This window comes from Panthera pardus, unplaced genomic scaffold (assembly GCF_024362965.1).
Source record: "Panthera pardus isolate Hobbes unplaced genomic scaffold, ASM2436296v1 HiC_scaffold_19, whole genome shotgun sequence".
Taxonomy (NCBI): Eukaryota; Metazoa; Chordata; class Mammalia; order Carnivora; family Felidae; genus Panthera; species Panthera pardus.
In genome coordinates, this window is record NW_026526754.1 from 11,073,682 (window position 1) to 11,093,317 (window position 19,636).

Below are 19,636 nucleotides of genomic sequence, written 5' to 3' on the forward strand. Positions count from 1 at the left end.
ATTATATAATAAGGGTATATTTAGTTTTGTAAAAAACCACCAAACTCTCTTCTAAAATGGTTGTATCATTTTGCATTTCTGAGCAATGAAGGAGAGTTCCTCTTGTTCCACAGCCTCACCAGCATTTGGTATTGTCAGTGTTTTCAATTTTTGGTATTCTAATAAGCATGTAGTGGTGTCTCATTGTTTTAATTTGCAATTCCCTAATGCATTATATGATGAGTGGCTAAATGTCATCAACATATAATGTATCATGGCTTATAGCCATGAAATTTAAATGAAGAATTACTATTTAAATAGTAATTAATATGCTCTTCTACCTGAAAGTTTTTGATTTCTGTAATGGCTTTTGATAGAATAGATACATTTGTTTATTTCCCCTAGGTGTTTTAAAAGAAATGTAATATTTAAGACTACTCTCAGCTTTTCATTGGATTTCCTCAGTGTGTAGCAGGGACTTTTCATTTTTTATTACTAGATTTTTTTTTCTCTCTGTCTTGTTGTTGTTGTTTATGGAGTATTATGGGGCAGAAGAAAGGAGGATTGATTTGTGAATGACAGATTGACTTAGCTAGACAAGCCATGTTCAGGTCAAATTGTTTGAGGGTGACCTGATAACATTGTGCAAAGATTTCATTATACTTTCATTTTATTGTGTTTAATTATTCTTGTAGGACAAATGGAAGGTGTAACTGCACTTGGTTTTGTGGCATTTCAATGTGAAGGGCATTAAATATAGTAAGTTCCTATACTGTTAAACATGAGGGAGAAGATTTTTAAATATGTCTACCTTCCATCTATGAATTTTACACAAAAGTACAATGTAGTTAATCACTTAAACCTCTAGATCCATTTTGCCCTACTGTATCTGATTGAGTTATATTTGAGATCCAAAATTAGAATGACAATTTGCTTTTGCTGAAGGATATACTGTAAGTTCCAAAATATGTTTCATAGTTGTAGATTTATATAAATGAAACTGGGGTAATGGGTGGCAGATTGGTATTTGAATAGCTCTTTTCCATTGGTGTTAGGCTTATTGTATTAGCAACTGTGTTAATAGGCAGGATGTAATAAGATGCAGGCCAATCAACTTTTCCAAAGGATAAACTCTTATATGAAACCTAGAGTTTTTTGGTTATTGTCTTTGTTTTTTTAACTATCAATGTTTGATGCAGATTATGTACTAACTTTGTAGCTCTAGGACAAGTGTTGGTTGCTGGTGGCTACATTTAGAAAGCATTACAGGAAGGAAGAGCTTGGAGAGGAACTGTCATTTTTTAAAAACAGGTAATTTAAAGGTAATTAAATTTAAAGGTAATTAAAAGGTAATTTAAAAGGACAATAATTTTGAGAAATGTAATTGTTTTTTAATCTACCTTCTAAAAAAATCAATAAAGGCTTTGAATGACAAATGCCAATTAAACTTTTAGCAAGGTTCAAATCAAGGCCTTGACCTTTACACCCATTGATAAAACCTCAAAATTAAGATGTCACAGAGTGAAGTTCAATTATTGGAGGAATGGTATCTATTCAATTTCTTTCAATTAAACAGAATCTTAGGGAAAAGTCTCTGCCTCTCCATCCTTGATAGGGCGTTCATAATTAAAAAGAAAGATAGAAACTATGGGTCATGAAAAAAGATACCTAAAAACCTAAGCATGTCTAGAAAAGAACTGTGGCTCCTAGACTAGGGACCTGGTTAAAATAAAATAAATAAGCCAAGCAACTTTTTGAGAGAATGTTAAATTTTCGCTTACTAGGTGCATCACAGTTTTCCAAAATGGTTGTACCAGTTTGCCCTCGAACAATAGTGTATTGGTTGATATGGTTGATCAATCAGTCTAATAGTACTTAATCTTGTAACAGTTTAGTAGTAGTTTAATTGACCTTTCCTTGGTATCTAATGGGACTGAATATATTACCTTATGTTTTCAGGCTTTTATTTACTTATTTTTTGAGAGAGAGCATTCCCGTGAGCAGGAGGAAGAGAAAGAAAGTCAGAGAGAGAGAATCTTAAGTGGGCTCCATGCCCAGTGCGGAGCCCAATGTAGGGCTCTGTCTCACAACCCTGAGCCTAAATCAAGAGCCCAATGCTTAAATGACTGAGCCACTCAGGTGCCCTGGAATTGTTTTTTTAATGAAGGGTCTGTTCATAACTGTTCTTGTTGCTTTGGTTGTTTGACATCTAGTGAAGAGTGTCAAGTGCACTAATCTTTAGTGTATAGTTCAGGAAAAAAAAATTTATGGTTTTCTATATAAATATATACATCCAGATCAAGATACAGAACATTCTCAGCATTCTATATTTTCCTGTGTATTCCCAGTCATTACCACCCATCTTCCCAGAGATAACCACAATTCTCATTATCAGCATCAATGAGGTTTTATTCAAAATTTTTTTGTGTAAAATATACATATACACATACATATCCAGAAGTGGAATTTCTGGATTATATGGAAGTTCTATTTTTAATTTTTTGAGGAGCTACCATACTGTTTTCCATAGTTGCTGTACCATTTTACATTTCCACCAACAGTTTTGAGAGTTCTGATTTCTCCACTTCCTCACCAACACTTGTTATTTTCTGGATTTTTCCACCTTGTTCGTTTGTTTTTTGATAGTTGTGCTTTTAATGGGTGTGAGTTGGTATTCTCATAGCTTTGACTTGCATTTCCCTAGTGGTTAGTGATGTTGAGCATCTTTTCATGTGCTTATTGGCCATTTGTGTATCTTCTCTGGAGAAAGGTCTGTTTAAGTCCTTTGCCCATTCTTGAATTGGGTTGTTCTTTGTTGTTGAATTTCAGAAATTCTCTTCACATTCTGAATTTTAATTCCTTATCAGATAAATGGTTTGCAAATATTCCATTCTATGGGTTGCCTTTTTACTTTGTGGATAGTGTCTTTTGTTGCACAAATTTTATAATTTTCATAAAGTTTAATTTGTATGTCTTTTCTTTTGTTACCTGTTTCTTTGGTGTCCTATACAAGAAATCATTGCCCAGTCCAACGTTATGAAGTTTGTGCTCTGTTTTCTTCTAAGTTTTATGTTTTAGGTCTTACATTTAGATCTTTGATCCATTTTGAGTTAATTTTTGTGTATGATTAGGTAAGGATCCAGTTTTATTCTTTTACATGGGGATATCCAATTTTCCCAGCACCATTTATTGAAAGGGCTGTCCTTTCCCCATTGTATGGTCTTGTTACTCTTGTCAGAAGTCATTTGACTAAAGTTATCTGATTTGTTATTATATAATTCTCTATAGTAATATATTAGTGTACTATGTATTTCTGTGGTTACCTGTTGTATTGTTTTCTCTTCCATTTGTCAATTTGGGTTTTGAGTCTTCTCTTTTTTTTTTTTTTTCTTAATGTAGTTAAAGCGTTACCTATTTTGATTATTTCTTTGGAAAAACTGGCCAATACTTTCAATATTATGTTATCATTTATTCTGGTACCTATTTTTCTTTGTTATTTCCTTCCACTACTAAATATCAGCCAAGTTTCTTTTTTTTCCTAGTTCCTTGTGCTATAATGTTGTTTATTTGAACTTTTTTTTTTTTTGACAGAGCAAGAGAATCCCAAGCAGGCTGTGTTCTCTGTGTGGAGCCTGATGTGGGGCTCCATCTCATAAACTGTGAGGTCATGACCTAAGCCTAAATCAAGAGTCAGATGCCACCAGACACCCCTAAACTTTTTTCTTCTTTTTAACAAATTTTTTAATGTTTATTTTACTTTTTGAGAGGGGGAGGGAGAGAGAGACTGAGCACAAGCAGTGAAGGGGTAGAGAGAGAGAGACACCCATAATCTGAATCAGGCTCCAGGCTCTGAGCTGTCTGCTCAGAGCCCCACACAAGGCCCCCCACTCGTGAACTGCGAGATCATGACCTGAGCCAAAGTCAGACGTTTAACCATCTGAACATCCCAGGTGCCCTCAAACTTTTTTAAAAATACAATCATTTTTAGCATAAATTTCATTCTAACATCCGCTTTTGCTGAATTCCATAGTTTTGGGGTGTTGTGTTTTATTTTTCTTTTGTTTTGAGACATTTTGATTTCACATTTGCTTTCTTATTTGGCCCATTGCTTGTGTGGTGGTGTGTTTAATATTTACAAAAAAATAAAAAATAAATTTAAAACAATCATTTGACCATACATACATGTCTGGATTTATTTCTGGGCCCTCTATTCAGTTCCATTGGCCTGTACGTCTGTCTTTATACCATTACCACTCTGTTTTGATTACTGTAGCTTTGTAGTAAGTTTGAAATCAGGAAGTATGAGCCCTCCAGATTTGTTCTCCTTTTTCAAGATTGTTTTGGGTATTTGATGTCTCTTGATAGTCCATATAAATTTTAGGATGAGGTTTTCTCTTTCTGCAAAAAGCATCATTGGAATTTTGATAGGGATTGCACTGAATCTGTACCTCACTTTGGGTAGTATTGACATCGCAACAGTATTAAGTCTTTCAATTCATGAGCATGAGATGTGTTTTCATTTATTTTTATTTTCTTTAATTTCTTTCAGCAATGTTTGTAGTTTTCATTGTACAAGTATTTCACCTTCTTGGTTAATTCCTAAATGTTTTGTTCTTTTTTTGCTATTATAAATGAAATTGTTTTCGTAATTCCCTTTTTAGATTGTTCATTGTTTGTGTGTAGATGTAACTAACTTTTGTGTGTTGACTTTGTATCCAACTTCTTGGCTGAATTCATTTATTCTAAAAATTTTTTGTGGGATCTGTAAGGTTTTCTACGTAAAAGATCACATCAACTGTGAACAGAGATAATTTTATTTATTTTACAATTGGGATGTCTTTTATTTCTGTTTCTTGCCTAAATTCTCTGGCTGACATCAAGTAGTTTTACTTGATTTTGAACTTCATTTAAAAGTATGTGCTATTTTGCAGAGGAAACAATCAATAAAACTAAAAGGCAACCGATGAAATGGGAAAAGATACTTGCAAATGACATATCAGATAAAGGGCTAGTATCCAAAATCTATAAAGAACTTGCCAAACTCAACACCCAAAAAACAAATAATCCAGTGAAGAAACCGGCAGAAGACATGAATAGACACTTTTCCAAAGAAGACATCCAGATGGCCGACAGACACATGAAAAGATGCTCAACGTCACTCCTCATCAAGGAAATACAAATCAAAGCCACACTGAGATACTACGTCACACCTGTCAGCGGGCTAAAATGAACAAATCAGGAAACTACAGATGCTGGTGAGGATGTGGAGAAAGGGGAACCCACTTGCACTGTTGGTGGGCATGCAAACTGGTGCAGTTGCTCTGGAAAACAGTGTGGAGATTCCTCAAAAAATTAAAAATAGATCTACTCTATGATGCAGCAATAGCACTGCTAGGAATTTACCCAAGGGATACAGGAGTACTGATGCATAGGGGCACTTGGACCCCAATGTTTATAGCAGTGCTTTCAACCATAGCCAAATTATGGGAAGAGCCTAAATGTCCATCAACTGACGAATGGATAAAGAAGGTGTGGTTTATATGTATAACGGAATACTAGTTAGCAATGACAAAGAATGAAATCATGCCATTTGCAGCAATGTGGATGGAACTGGAAGGTATTATGCTAAGTGAAATAAGTCATACAGAGAAAGAACTTGAGAACTTGAGAAACTTCACAGAAGGCCATGGGGGAAGGAAAGGGGAAAAAATAGTTACAGAGAGGGAGGGAGGAAAACTACAAGAGACTCTTAAATACAAAGAACAAACTGAGGGTGCATGGAGAGGGTGGGGGAAAGGGGAAAACAGATGCTGGGCATTGAGGAGGGCAGTTGTTGGGATGAGCACTGGGTGTTGTATGTAAGCCAATTTGACGACAAATTATTTAAAAAAAACTATGATTAATAAAAAAATTCTTCAAAAAGTATGTGCTGTTTTGTGTCTAGTTTCTTTTACTTAAAATAACACATGATGTCATTTATGTTTTTCATTGTGTGCATGATTGCACTGTGTGAATATACTATAATAGTTTTCTTGTTTATACACATTGAGTTTGGCTATCAAGCTATAAATATTCCTATACATGTCATTTTAGAGACATATACACTTAGTCTTTTTTATGTGTATATATGTACATATATCTGTATGTGTCTGTCAGTCTGTCTAGGAGAAGAATTGCTGGGTCATACAGCGGGGATCTGTTTAAGTTTAGTAAAGATAGCCAAAGAGTTTTCTAAAGTAGTTGTACCAATTTACAGTTCCCTCTGTATTGTATAAGTTTCAGTTGCTCTACATCTCTTCCCACATTTGGTATTGTCTTCAATTTTTACAGTTTTGTTTAGTGTGTCAAGTTACCTTTCCCCTTTCATTGAGGATTTACTTTGCTGGATAGTTCTAAAACTACCATGTGAAAAGCACTTTTGATTTTGTTTTAATTTTCTACCTCTATGATTGGAGAATACTGCTTATGTTGTTTCTACTTTATGGAACATATTGAAAGTTTCTTTGAGACTTAGAATATTTGGTCAATGTGAATGTTTCATGTACACTTGAAAAGGAAATTATTTGTTATGGGAGTTTAAAGATGTAGATATTGATACAGTTTTGTTTAGTTCATGTCTTCCACGTATTTTTAAAAAATATTTTTTGTTCATTGGTCTTATACTGAGTTTAGGTATATTGATGTCTTCTGTTGGTTTCTCTCTTGCACTTTTATTTTTCCTTGATTCGTGTTATCAAAGTAGTTGCTGTGTTATTTAGCATGTAGATAGTCGTAACTATTATATTTATTTTGAATGTGGCTTTAGGTCATAAAATGTTTTTTTGTTGTTTTTTTTTAAATTTTTTTTTAACGTTTTATTTATTTTTGAGACAGAGAGAGACAAAGCATGAACGGGGAAGGGTCAGAGAGAGGGAGACACAGAATCTGAAACAGGCTCCAGGCTCTGAGCTGTCAGCACAGAGTCCGACGTGGGGCTCGAACTCACGGACCGTGAGATCATGACCTGAGCCGAAGTTGGCCGCTTAACCGACTGAGCCACCCAGGCGCCCCAAATGTTGTTTTTGGCCTTTGTTCTGCCATGTCTAATATCAGAATTACAACACTGACTTTCTTATTCTTTTCATTTGTCTTGAACAAGGAGCTTTGTCTATCCCTTATATTTTTGCTTTTTGAATCACATTATTTTAGATGAGTTTCTGCAATACATTGAAGAGTTGAATTTTGCTCTGTAAATCAATTTGAAAGTATCTTATTTAAAAATAGGTAAGATAAGTCTTTATGTGCTGTTTTTATACTGAAATTGTGTATATATATTTATCATATGTATTACATCTTGTCTCTTATGTAGTATATATTTTACTTCATCCTCTTTTTGTTTTTTCTTTGATATTCTAGAAGGTTTATATTTTTGTTCTAGTGGTTATTTTTATGGTAGTACTTATAATGCCATTAATTTTTTTATCCTCTTTTTGCTTACTTACAATTTCATTGTTTGGTTTGTCAGTTTAAATAGCATATCTTGATTCCTACTCTCCTATCACCTTTCTTTGTATGTTGCTGCTGAGTAGTCTGATACCAGTTTGATTTTGCTTCCTGTGTAAATGATCTCAGAGTTTTTTTCTTACTCTGTAACTAAACCAGATGAGAGTTTATCCACCCAGTGAGCAGCAATCCAGTAAAAACTGACACTGAGTTTTTACAGCAAAGAAAGATGGGCTCTTTATCTTTTAGGACAACAGGGAACTAATTTGAAAAATCTTGAACTTCCTGATGAATTACAAACAGAAGTATTTAAAAGTTGAAAAATCAGGGTAATGGTCTCAGGGCCTTGGATCATGCTGATGGACTAGGTCCTATAATATTTCCTTTCTTGATCATCTTGTTCCTTCTGTCATCTCCCTATCTGGTTTTAATGTGATTGTTATAGTGAGGTTGTCATTCTGCATCAGGAGACTAGTCATTCTGCTTAGAGTCCCGGAACTACAAAATACTCTCTGCGGTTTGCATTAGTAATGTATCTCTAGAGTACTAAGGCAGATGTTCTATATCCTGTAACTATTACTAAGCTGCAAAATATTACTACTTTTCTTGCAAACATGGAACATTATATTTGTTATCTCGAGCAGAACAGCATGCTACAGACTTTTGAGGAGACAATTTTATGTTATTTACTAAGGCGGTTTTACAGGTTTCTTTAATATTAACAATGGGCTATGTGACTCTAGTCAGAAGTAGCTAGGAGTCATATGTCTCAATTGTGGGGGGTGTGGGGATTTGCATCCCCAGTTGCACCTTTCAGATCTAATTATGTATTGCATACATCCCAGAATTCAGTGTTTGTGTCAATTGCCCAGGTTTTTCATAGGCCTTTTTAATGTATAGATTCATGCCTTCTCTTATTTCTAGTTCTTTTTTTGTATTCAAGTTTTAAATACTAGCTCCACAATTTTATGTGTGTTGGATCCTCTTTCTTTTTCTTGTATATTAACACTTTCTCCCTGATTCTTATTACAGTGTTTCTTCATTTTGTTCTTTTGCTGTTTTCATCTAATGTCCCTTACTATATTTTCATTCAAGCCTATTCTCTGTTGAGTAATTTATAATTTATTCTTCATTTCTAAAATGATTTTTGTCTTTTTCTTCTCACTTTCTTTTATAGACCAGTTACCTCTCATTTCACATCTTCCTGATGTGAAGATTTGAGACCCATTTCGGTTCTGAATTATTAAATGTTTTATTTGAAGGTTTTCCCCAATATTTGTAAATACTGTTTAATAACATAAATCAGGTTGAGATATTTTAATAGTTATCTCTACCTTATGACTGCCTTTCTTTTTTTCTTTTTCTTTTTTTTTCTGTTTTAGAGAGAGAGAAGAAGAGGAGACAAGAGGAGAGGGGCAGAGGGAGAGTGAGAGAGTATCCCAAGCATGCTCCACACTCAGTGTGGAACCCAACACAGGGCTCAATCCCGTGACTCTATGATCATGACTTAGCCAACATCAAGAGTCAGATACTCAACCAACTGAGCCACCCAGGCGTGTGTCTGTCTTGTCTTGTCTTGTCTTGTCCTTTCCTTCCTTTCTTGCTTTCTTTCAAGATGTGTTTATCAGCTGAAGAGTTTTCTTTCATTCTTATGTTCCGTATTCTTTTATAAGTCTTTTTACAGTTGTTGCCAGCTGTTTTATGATCAGTTATAAAATCTAATTTTTTCTTTACCAGCAATAATAGTTTATATAGAAAATGGCTAGAGCATTTACCAGGCTTCTTAGTTGAAAAGCACTCTATTCTGTTAGTATAATGAAGTGCGGTATCTTGAATCTACGGTGCATTTGTTTAGGAGGGTGACAGGGTTTGACCTATCTCTAATTTTGTGCTTTTTTTTTTATATCTGTAGGACCATTATTGTTCTTTCTCTTTACCACCAAGCATCCAAGAAGTAGTACTTCTAAGTCTCCCCCAGAAGTGATGCTTCCCCAAGACTGTCACTGCTGTTTCTTGTGATTGCAAACCTCTTCTTTTTGATTCCACAGTATCTAGTACTTGATCTAACAGGTCTTAGACATGCTCTAAGGACTTCCCCATTTCCTGGTGCTTATTTTATCTGTATTTTGACACCTTCTCTTCTCTTATACATAATTTTCATTTATCTCTCTTTTTAAAGCATGGTTCCAGAAATGGTTGCTGGAACCATTTCTCTACTTATGTGTATTTGATGTTTATGCTAGTCTTTGTCTCTTGGTTATGGTGTAGATGTGGATTTTTAGGGGGTTTTTTTCACTCCCTTTTTATTTTTACAGTTTTGTTAAAGTTATGTGGAGATCTTGGATTTAGGTGGTAGTTCTTATTTTATAGGAAACTGGGGTCCTCTTCTATTTCTTTGAACATATTAAAGATATTTTTGAGTCTGGGATATACAGGTACTGTTAATTCCAGGTGGAATATCAGTACTGGAATTATCAGTACCTGTATATTCTGTAATCTTATTCTTTTAAGTTTTAGTGTGGTTTTGTCTATTGATAGGCTTAGTAATGGTCAATGGAATATCAGACATTGCTTGTGATATTTAAAAACATTTTTTTAGTGTTTATTTTTGAGAGAGAGAGAGACAGAGAGAAAGAGAAACAGCAGGTGAGAAGGGGAGGGACAGAGAGGGAGACACAGAATCTAAAGCAGGCTCCAGGTTCTGAGCTTTCAACACAGAGTCCTTTGCAGGCTTGAACTCTTGAACTGTGAGATCATGACCTGAGCCGAAGTCAGCCGCTTAACCAACTGACCCACCCAAGTGGCCCTTTGACATTGATTGTGATATTTTGAAGATCTGAATGATAACAACTTTTCCCAAGGAGGTTTTTTGTTTGTTTTTGTTTTTGTTTTGTTTCTGATAGGTAGTTAGAGACAGTTATATGTAATATAATCTGAGATTGAGCTGGTATATAGCTGGGTTTCATTCTTCTAATACATTTCTGGTTTACCACTAGCAGTACCCAATCTCAGAAATTACCCCCTTCCACACAAACCGTCTCCCCACACTGCCGTCTGTGAGTGCTAACAATTCTACTTAGCTTCTCAGCCTCCTGACTGAGAATTGGCAAATGACTTAAGAAAACTGATCCTCAAAGTTGAGCTTCTTTCTATGTACTTCTCTTTTGTATCTCTTGGCTGCTTTTGGTAGCTCCCCTGTGCCTTTGCTTAGTCGTTTTCCATATTTTACTTAGTTTTTCTAGTTCTTTTTATTGGGAAAGTTAGTTTCTTTTGAGGTAATCTGTCTTATCCTCTGTACTGAGTTTTAAATTTTAATTATTATGTATTTAATTTGTATATGCATCTTTTGAACATTCTAGGTCATTTATTTTTTTCTGTGCTGTGAAATATGTTTACACTTTAAAATTTTTTTTACATCTATTAAATGTGTATAATCTCCCAAGAAATGAAATCCTCATAGGTTCATTTTTGCTGGTTCTCTTTCATGGCGCCTTGTTTACTTATGTATTTAAGAGTCCGATAACATTTGTGTTTGCTGCAGTTTGGCTCCTGGGGATACTATCAGTTGTGCACCACTTTATGTTTACTTATTTATTTATTTTGGGGCCCATTCTGGTGATATGAATTTAGCATATATATTTACATGAGTGCTGGGTTGTGTCTACAACTCCTTGTGGTTTTATGTTTTCCTTGCTTTCCTCATTGCCAAGACAACTTTCCTTGCTGTCCCTTAGGCCCAGATTCCTGATCGTCTATACATTGAGTGGAGTAACCCTTTGAGTTCCCAGCTTAATGGGAGGAGAGTCTCCAGTTAGACTCTTAGGCGCTGTTCATGTTTGTTTTCTAATCCTCATCCCAAATAAGATTTATAAATTTTAACTTTGGTCAAAATTGTTGACCAAATTTTCTCAAAAGCAAAAGCAGATTCAGTACTTAGCATTTCTGAGTTGCGCTTTCGCTAACTTTGAGTTGATTGCTTCTTACTATTTTTATCAAGTAGGATGCTTTTAAGAAGGCATTTTTGTATATTACCCTGCAGTTTTAATTGTTTTCAGTAATGGAGTTGTTGTAAATACTCTGATTCTCCATATTGCCTGAAACAAAACTTTTTGTTTGACTACAGAATTTAGAAAGCCATTAATAAGAACTTCCCTTTATTTGTCACTGGTTTTCCCCCCCGCTGTGCTACCACACACACATCCATACACTCATAGTTTTAAAAGGAGACAGTTTCTAAACTTTGCTTTTATGCAAAAGGTTTTGAAATGCATCTGGCATTGCCTGTAAAGTTGAGTTTTACTTTTTGGTGCAGGATTGTAAGTATTACTGCTAACATTCTTTAGATTCTATGAAGCCCTTAAATAATTTTCCAAAGGTCAGGATTTATGCTACAATCAATTTATCTGGGATAGTTCTGTAATTCCAAGAATTTACTTGTACCTAAGTCATATTTGCTTTAATAGCGAAAAGTAAGTAAAGGTTTAACATGAAAAGCAGGAATAGTCCCCCTTTCTATTTTTGTACAACTCCTTACCTCTCCATTTCCTGGGTGATTAAAAATTTGGTAAATTGGTGGAAGTTTTTCATGATTTTGTATACTCGTGTTTAAATTTTCTAAATACTTTCAGAATTTATTTTCTTCCTCTAAGCAATAATAGGCTGAAGCGAAGGACTTGTTTCAAGATGATTTTTTTTAAAGTCAGCTTCACACCCAGCACGGAGCCCCATGTGGGGCCCAAACTCAGGACTGTGAGATCAAGACCTGTGCTAAGATCAAGAGCAGGGACACTTAACCAACTGAACCACCCAGGCACCCCAACATGATTTTTAGTTTCCTTTTACGAAAGATTACCTAATCGCTATTAGTTGATGAAAAGGGATATTTTGTGGTAGAGTAATATATAACTTTAACATTCCTTTAGTGTTTGGCTTTGTAAATAAATATGAAAACTGATTGTCTCATAACATTTTTTTAATTGACTTTCTTCTTTCCCCAGAAAGTAGCAAAGTAAATATAACCATCATTCTTTTCTAATCTTCATAAATAATTTCTCACTGACCCTGGGTGAGAGACTGGTTTCAAGACCATCCTATAGTATCCACAAAGATAAAGCTTAGACCTTGCAGTTTAGGCCTCTGTGAAAGAGCTTCTAAATTATAGAAGTGAAGAGAGCTTACATTTAATCTTTGGATAATTCCAGTTGGGGACTTGAGAATGAAGCAGTTAGGGGAGAAAAGATTCCTTATTAGAAGCATAAAACCTACTGACTATATCTTGGCCAGTGTTCCCTTTTTTCCAGTAAGCTGTCTGCTATACAGAGGTGTATAACCCTAATGGCTTGTTGTATGCCATTAAAAGGTATTGTACACTCATAAAAGAATGACATTTTGATCAATGCTGTTAAAAGAATTACTGTCTTGACACAGAAAAGCTTTCCTGCTGCAAGTTTAAAAATATGCCTTTAAAAGCTTTTTATTGAATACCTTTGCATCCCTCAGAAATGTGCCATTTTGGCATGAGGTTACTCTGAAGTAGTCCACATTGTAACTTAAATGCAAAACCTCCTATTTACCTTTAGAAGTAGCAAAGCCAACACAGGTATTTCCCTACCAAATGGAACTTAAAGACATGGTAGCATTTTAAACCACTGTATCTGATCTAAAAATAGAATTGATGTAAAGAGGAAGCTGAAAACCAAATTATTCCTTCATGTATTTTTTTTCATGCTGTTTTGTATAAACTATGTGGTTTTAATCTCCCTTTGAATTTAAGAGTCAGGCCTTTTCCTCCAGTTTCAGAGATCTTTTCTCATCACCTGGGAATTGGTTCTTTCAAATTTGAATGTGTTGAATGTTGATTTCCACTTTCTTTTTCTTTTATTATATTTTTGTTTAGGGGTTTATGAAAACCATGTCATAGTAGATACAGTCTTCCAAAGCTGATAGGTTCTTCTGTACACAATCCTCTACAGATTTTCAATGTATCATTGCTATAATTTTAGCTTTATTTCATACTTTGAAAACTTTCTACTATTGCCTAACTTCTGACTTCATACTATATTTTCCTGACTTATGAACTGAGCATTCTAAAGTCCCAAACCCTGGAAACCACAGTTTTCTTAAAAATATCACTACAGAATAACTCTTTACTTGATAGATTTTAATTTGTATTCTTTTTGAATTTGACATTTAATCTCAGTCTTAGGAAGTTTTTATACATTTCAGGGTATGGGCGTATTTTAGGTAACATCAATTTTTATGTAATACATTGGCTTTGTTCGTCTGTTTCACCTATAAAAGCAGGTGTTTTGTTGTTATCAGTAGTAGTGTTCATTGTTTTTATTATTCACTACCCACTAAGTGGCAGCAGATTTATATGTAATACTAATAATACTGAAACTCTTCACTTTTATTATGTGCCATATTCTGTGTTAAAGTACTTCACAGGCTCAAAGAAGTTCTGTAACTTGGACAAACAACAAGTAAGTTGTGGTGTTGGGACTCAAATATAGGTAAGTGTGACTCCCAACTTTTGTTGGGATTGTGTTATATGTACAATTCTAACCCTTTTTATATCTATTTGTTTTGTTCTAGGTGACATTATCCCCATTTTACAAGTGAAGAACCTGAAGCTCAGAGTAAGTACTTTGCCCATTGACACAGCATAAAAGAGTGACAGAGCTGGCATTTGAAACAAGGTCTGTTTGTCTTCAAAGTATATTTTCCACTACATTATACTAGTTATTTTTCCTCGGCTTTCTCATCACACCTCTTAATTATCATTGTGTATTTAAAGATGATTTTTATTAGAAATTTTGGAATAGGAATTTGTTTAATGATATTAACTTATGATTTGGAGAAAAGTATAATGAAAATATAATTAGAGTAGGTAGCGGGAGACCTGATTTATTGTAACGTCTCTGATTCTGGCCATGTGATGTTGGACAGCTCACCTTTTTGGTGTCTTATTTATAACATGAGGGCTTTGGGTTAGATTTTGGTTTCCTCAAACTCTAAAATCTAATTTGACTCTATTTTGATTTAATGTTTATACTTTTTTCTTTTACTATTTCCTTTTTAAAACAAAAATTTTTAATGTTTGTTTATTTTTGAGCGAGAGAGACAGAGACAGAGCATGGTCAGGGAAGGGGCAGAGAGTAAAGGAGAGACAGAATCCAAAGCAGGCTCTAGGCTCTGAGCTGTCAGCACAGATACTGAAACAGGGCTTGAACTCACAAACTATGAGAGCGTGACCTGAGCCAAAGTTGAACACTCAACCAACTGAGCCACCCAGGCGCCCCAACACTTGTTCTTTTTAGCACAGATAAAACTATCATCTGCATTTTAGCCCATTAAATATGGTAGTTTATTAAAGTTAGAGGGCAAGAAGTCCTGATTTTTATTCTTTACTTGCACTATTACATCTGATTTTGAAATTCAATAATGGGAAGAAATTCCATATAAAGAAGTAATTTTATAAAGAGCATTCTTTCTTTTAAACTGCTCAAGATTCTCATAGTTTTTACAGTCAGAAATAATAATTCTGGAAATCTAAATATTATAAAAGGAAATAAATTATTTTTAATAGAAAATGTTTCCACCAAAGAAGACAGGAATAGATGACTGCTACCTTCAAAGCACAGTTCTTAACTGTACAATAATACTATTAGCAACTATAATAGTAATGTTATTGAGAATTAATTTCATGCTACTGTATTGTACTAAGATTTTATATGCATTGCCTCATTTAATACTCAGGAAAATCACTATGAGGTAAGTACTATTATCCCTATGTAATACACTAGGAAATAAAGAATTAAGGTTAAGCATTTTCTCCTAAGGTACATCACTGGTAAGTAATGATGCTGATATTTGGACCTATGGAATGCCACAGAGATTTTCCTCATATTTACAGCATAGAATAATTATAAGAAGTTGTCAATGGTAATGCTTAACTCTATAAATATGATTTAAGCCTGAAACATTTGTGGAAAGAATAGGTCTGATGATTTGTGATGAATGGCAGTTTCCAAGTTCTCAGATTTGATCACTGCCATTTACATAGTTAATTGATGTAGTCATAAAGCAAGTTAAAGTTATTGGATAATTTTATAGCACTACTTATTTTCTGAAGAGTTAGTAAGTTCACTATAGTTTCAGAAAAGCATTCTTGGGAGTTTGAGATGTGGTTGGGTGAGTGTTGATCTATTTATTTATACACATATGTGCACATGCAAGGTGTAGCTGTAGATTAGGGTAATTAATAATCTTAGTTTGCCCAGGCTTTGGTTTCTAAATCATGGAAGTTTCTGTGCTGTGACCAGGAACCTTGCTAAAACAGGTGAAGAGGGGCAAGTGTGTGTGTGTGTGTGTGTGTGTGTGTGTGTGTGTGTGTGTGTGTGTGTATAGTATGGGTATGTGTGTATAGGTAGACGTGTATGTGTCTAAAGTAATGGTAGTAGTTAGACTATAGGGAATTCAGATCTTGCAGAGCATAAAACAGCTCTGAATTCAGTGCCTAGACTGATATTTGTCTGTTTTATTAGCAGAAAGCTCAGTCTCCTGTGTTTTCCCTGTTTCAGATAACCTTTTCTTGTCATCTAAGAAATTAATTTCTTTGTTGGAATCATTGCAAGTAAACCTGATAGCAGGAGTGCTGTTATTGAGGCAGCTTACATAGTGATTTGCTAAGTACAGCCTCTTCATAAAAAGTGAAGCAGAAGTCGATTTATCGATCACCACCAGGATTTCAGTAACCTGTTGAACTACCTGATTTTTTTCCCATTTTCTTAAAACGCACCATTTTTATTTCTTTGTACAATTGCATTTGTTTGTTTGGAAACATTTTTTACATGTATTTGCACATGATGTAAACATTTTTTTGTGTGTATTTGCTTTTTTCTAGAATAGAGTTGGAACTGTGTAAAGAACTATTGTTAGGGTAAGCCACATGAAATTACCATGATTTAACTGTTTTTGACTTAGAATAATGGCAATTTCATATTGCTAATAGTTAATAGTTCATTCAACTTTTGGTTATTTGGAAATAGTAGGCTTCTATTTTAAATCTAGAGAAGATTCCTTTGAAATATTGGTTAATGTTAGAGAGGAACTGATGTGAACTTTGGGCTGATTACTTTGGGCTGCTCATCTACTAAAAATACATTTTAAAAGGTATGACTTTTAAAATGTAAAAATAAGCATTGCACAGACATTAATATTAGACAAGCATAAAATTTTTTATTTTAACTGAAAGGTTAAGACCGAATTTAACCATTTTTCTTTCTCAGAATTTTGACCCAGTATATTCTAAGCTATAGTGGCTTATGTAAATGTTCATTTTGGAAGAAGAATGCTCTGTTACTGGAGTCAGATTTAAAATTGTTGTTGTATTATTAACAGAAGCAAATACTAACCAAAAACATTACTTTCTGTGCCTTTTAGACATTCTCAGTTGAGGTTTGTCTACTTGATAATTTAGGCAAACAAAAAGTAAGTGAATTTTTTTGAAGAAATGAAGGCAGTTACTACTTGCCTCAGCCTCGTATGCTAATTATCAAAATGTTGAGATTTTTGTGATATGTATAAAATTGTACATGTGAAATTTTTTTTTGAGCAAGAGCAAGCACACGCATATGTGTGTGTGCACTTGGGAGGGGCAGAGGCAGAGGGAGACGGAGAATCTTAATCAGGCTCCTCACCCACTGCAGAGCTGGGCTGACTCTGCCCTTGGTCTCCAGACTGTGAGATCATGACCTAAGCCGAAATCAAGAGTTAAGACGCTTAACTGACTGAGCCACCCAGGTGCCCCTGTACATGTGAATTTGAAAGTGTACTTTTTCTTTTTTCTTTTTTTTTTGTTTTGGCTCTTGCCTTTTTAATCCCACAATTGTGTAACCTGTGTCTCATAAAAAGGAAGGGAGGGGCGCATGGGTGGCTCAGCCAGTTAAGCCTCTGACTCTTTATTTCAGCTATACTCATAATCTCACAGTTCATGGGTTCAAGCCCCAGCTCTGTGGTAACAATTCAGAGCCTGCTTAGGATTCTCTTTCTCTCTCTGCCCTTCTCCTGTCCATGCAATGTTCATTCGTTCTCTCTCTCTCTCTCTCTCTCTCAAAGCAAATAAACTTGGGCGGGGGGGGGGGGGGGGAGGGAAGGAAGGGAACCCTCTAAGGTTCCTAGTAGTGGATACAGTAGACTAAGCTGATGCTGAGCTATCATTCCACCTTACAGAAATAGCAAGCTTATACAGAATTTTGAATAACTATAGCTTTAAGACTTTTGCATCTCTTAGACTTTAAGAGAGGTATATCATCTAATAGTATCTTACAAAGTTGGAATTCATATATGAGTCTCAGTCTTTTTCCCATTATGGTCTTTCATAATTAGTTCCAGCAGTGTTTTAGTATATCTTTTGATTTGCCTTTGCTATCAACAGCACATATTTTGAGTGCCCTCTACCAATGAAATATTGTACTCAATATTCTGTATTTTTCACAAACTACTTTGTGACTATTAAAGAGTAATGTTCATGAATTATGGTTTAGTAGGTCTTTCCAGAGATAAAATATCTTAATTTTCAGGACTATTTAAAAAATAGTTTTGAAAAAAAACAAAAAATAAAAATATAAAATAAAAAAAAAGTTTTGTAGGTCTTTAAAAAAGAAATAATTGTCTTTGTTATAAACTATGTTATGAGAGACCCAAATGTTTTGTTCCATTGCTCTAATGTGTCTAACTTGAGTCTCCCTTGAATAGTTGAGCTTGAAAAGCTGAAAAACAAGTATGTGTGAAGCTGAGATGATCTTGATCAAATGGGAATTTGATACTATAGCTTTTTGGAGAGACTGAATTCATGGGGCAGTTGACTGGAGGACATGATGTGTCTTTGATCACAAAGTTTCTTTGATCACAAAGATTCACATATTGCAAGTGTACACCTCAATGAATTTTTATAACTTAATAATACCTGTGTAATTAGCACCTTGATCAAGAAATAAAACATAACCTGCACCTTGGAATCCTTCTTAGTGTTAATGCCTCACTGAACATCAGGCTCTATCTCCCCAGCTAAATTTTAGTTGAGTATTAAGTAGTTATCTAGATTTAAAAAATGTATGGAGAGTAGGATTACTTAATGTTTGCACAAATTATCCAGATAGTTACATTATTTTTGTTTTGGGCACACTGGCTGGACATATTAATATTCAATTCAATTCTACAGAATTTTAAATGTCTGGAGTCTCCTTAGTTGTCTTTGTGATTGCTGAATAAGGACATAAACAATTTCTGAGTGTGATCCTGATTTTTCTGATTAATTACATTGCTTGGACAGTCACTGACATTCAAAACTGATTGGATAGGCCCTTTAAGTTTCTCTGTTTTGAGCTGCTGAGATTACAAAACTCATTCTTATGCAGAGAATTTGCCATTCAGACTGACAGTTCTGTCAGGTCAGGTGGTAGGATTTTCATGCATGATGCAGGTACATTGCTTTTCCTAGTTTCGTTTCGTTTTGTTTTTTTTCTTTTTTTCCTTGGAATCTAGGTGGAAGCTCTGGTATGTGAAGGTGAAAAGCTAGAACATCAGACTGCTGTCTCCACTTAGCTTTAGTTTTTCTACTATGTTTCCATCCATGTGTGCTGGGCTTTTCCAGTCACAGCCCCAAGCTCAGAGTTTTTCACTAATGTTTGGTCAAAGAAAGATCTGTCGTCTTTGGAAAGACTGAAATGAGTAATAGTCTTTCGACACTATTGGCAAGTGGCTTTCACGGTCCATAGCAGATGTAATGAGCTACATCTGCCTGCTTGGAAAATTCTGCTTTTGATTGTCTGAAAGGATCTCTGGAATATGGGCTTGAGTGTCTGTGTGCAGTAAAACAACAACAATCATACAATCTTAACAAACGTATTGCAGTTTCAACTTCAACACTTTTTGCAGAAACCTGACAAAAAAATATATAAACTATTTGACAAAGCTTGTTTTATATCAGGAACTGAATTTATGGCATGTTGGTTCTACAAAGTCAGTTCATTCATGTTTAAAAGCAAGGAAATTACGTACACTCTACATTGTAGATTGTATATATTGCTCTTCTCAGACCAAAAGTAAGCCATTTTGTGTAAACTCTTATGAGGGAAGTATTCTGTCTCAGGATAATGGCTCTACCATTATG

General features: G+C 34.7%; 1 long non-coding RNA gene across 1 annotated transcript in view; it reads left to right on the forward strand.

Annotated features, from left to right (window-relative positions):
* LOC109270685 (uncharacterized) overlaps nucleotides 1-19,636 on the forward strand; it is a 202,317-nt gene that overhangs the window by 8,710 nt on the left and 173,971 nt on the right. Inside the window, exon 2 of the long non-coding RNA XR_002081638.2 lies at nucleotides 14,056-14,159. This is a non-coding gene — a long non-coding RNA (uncharacterized LOC109270685). The remainder of the gene's footprint in view (nucleotides 1-14,055; nucleotides 14,160-19,636) is intronic.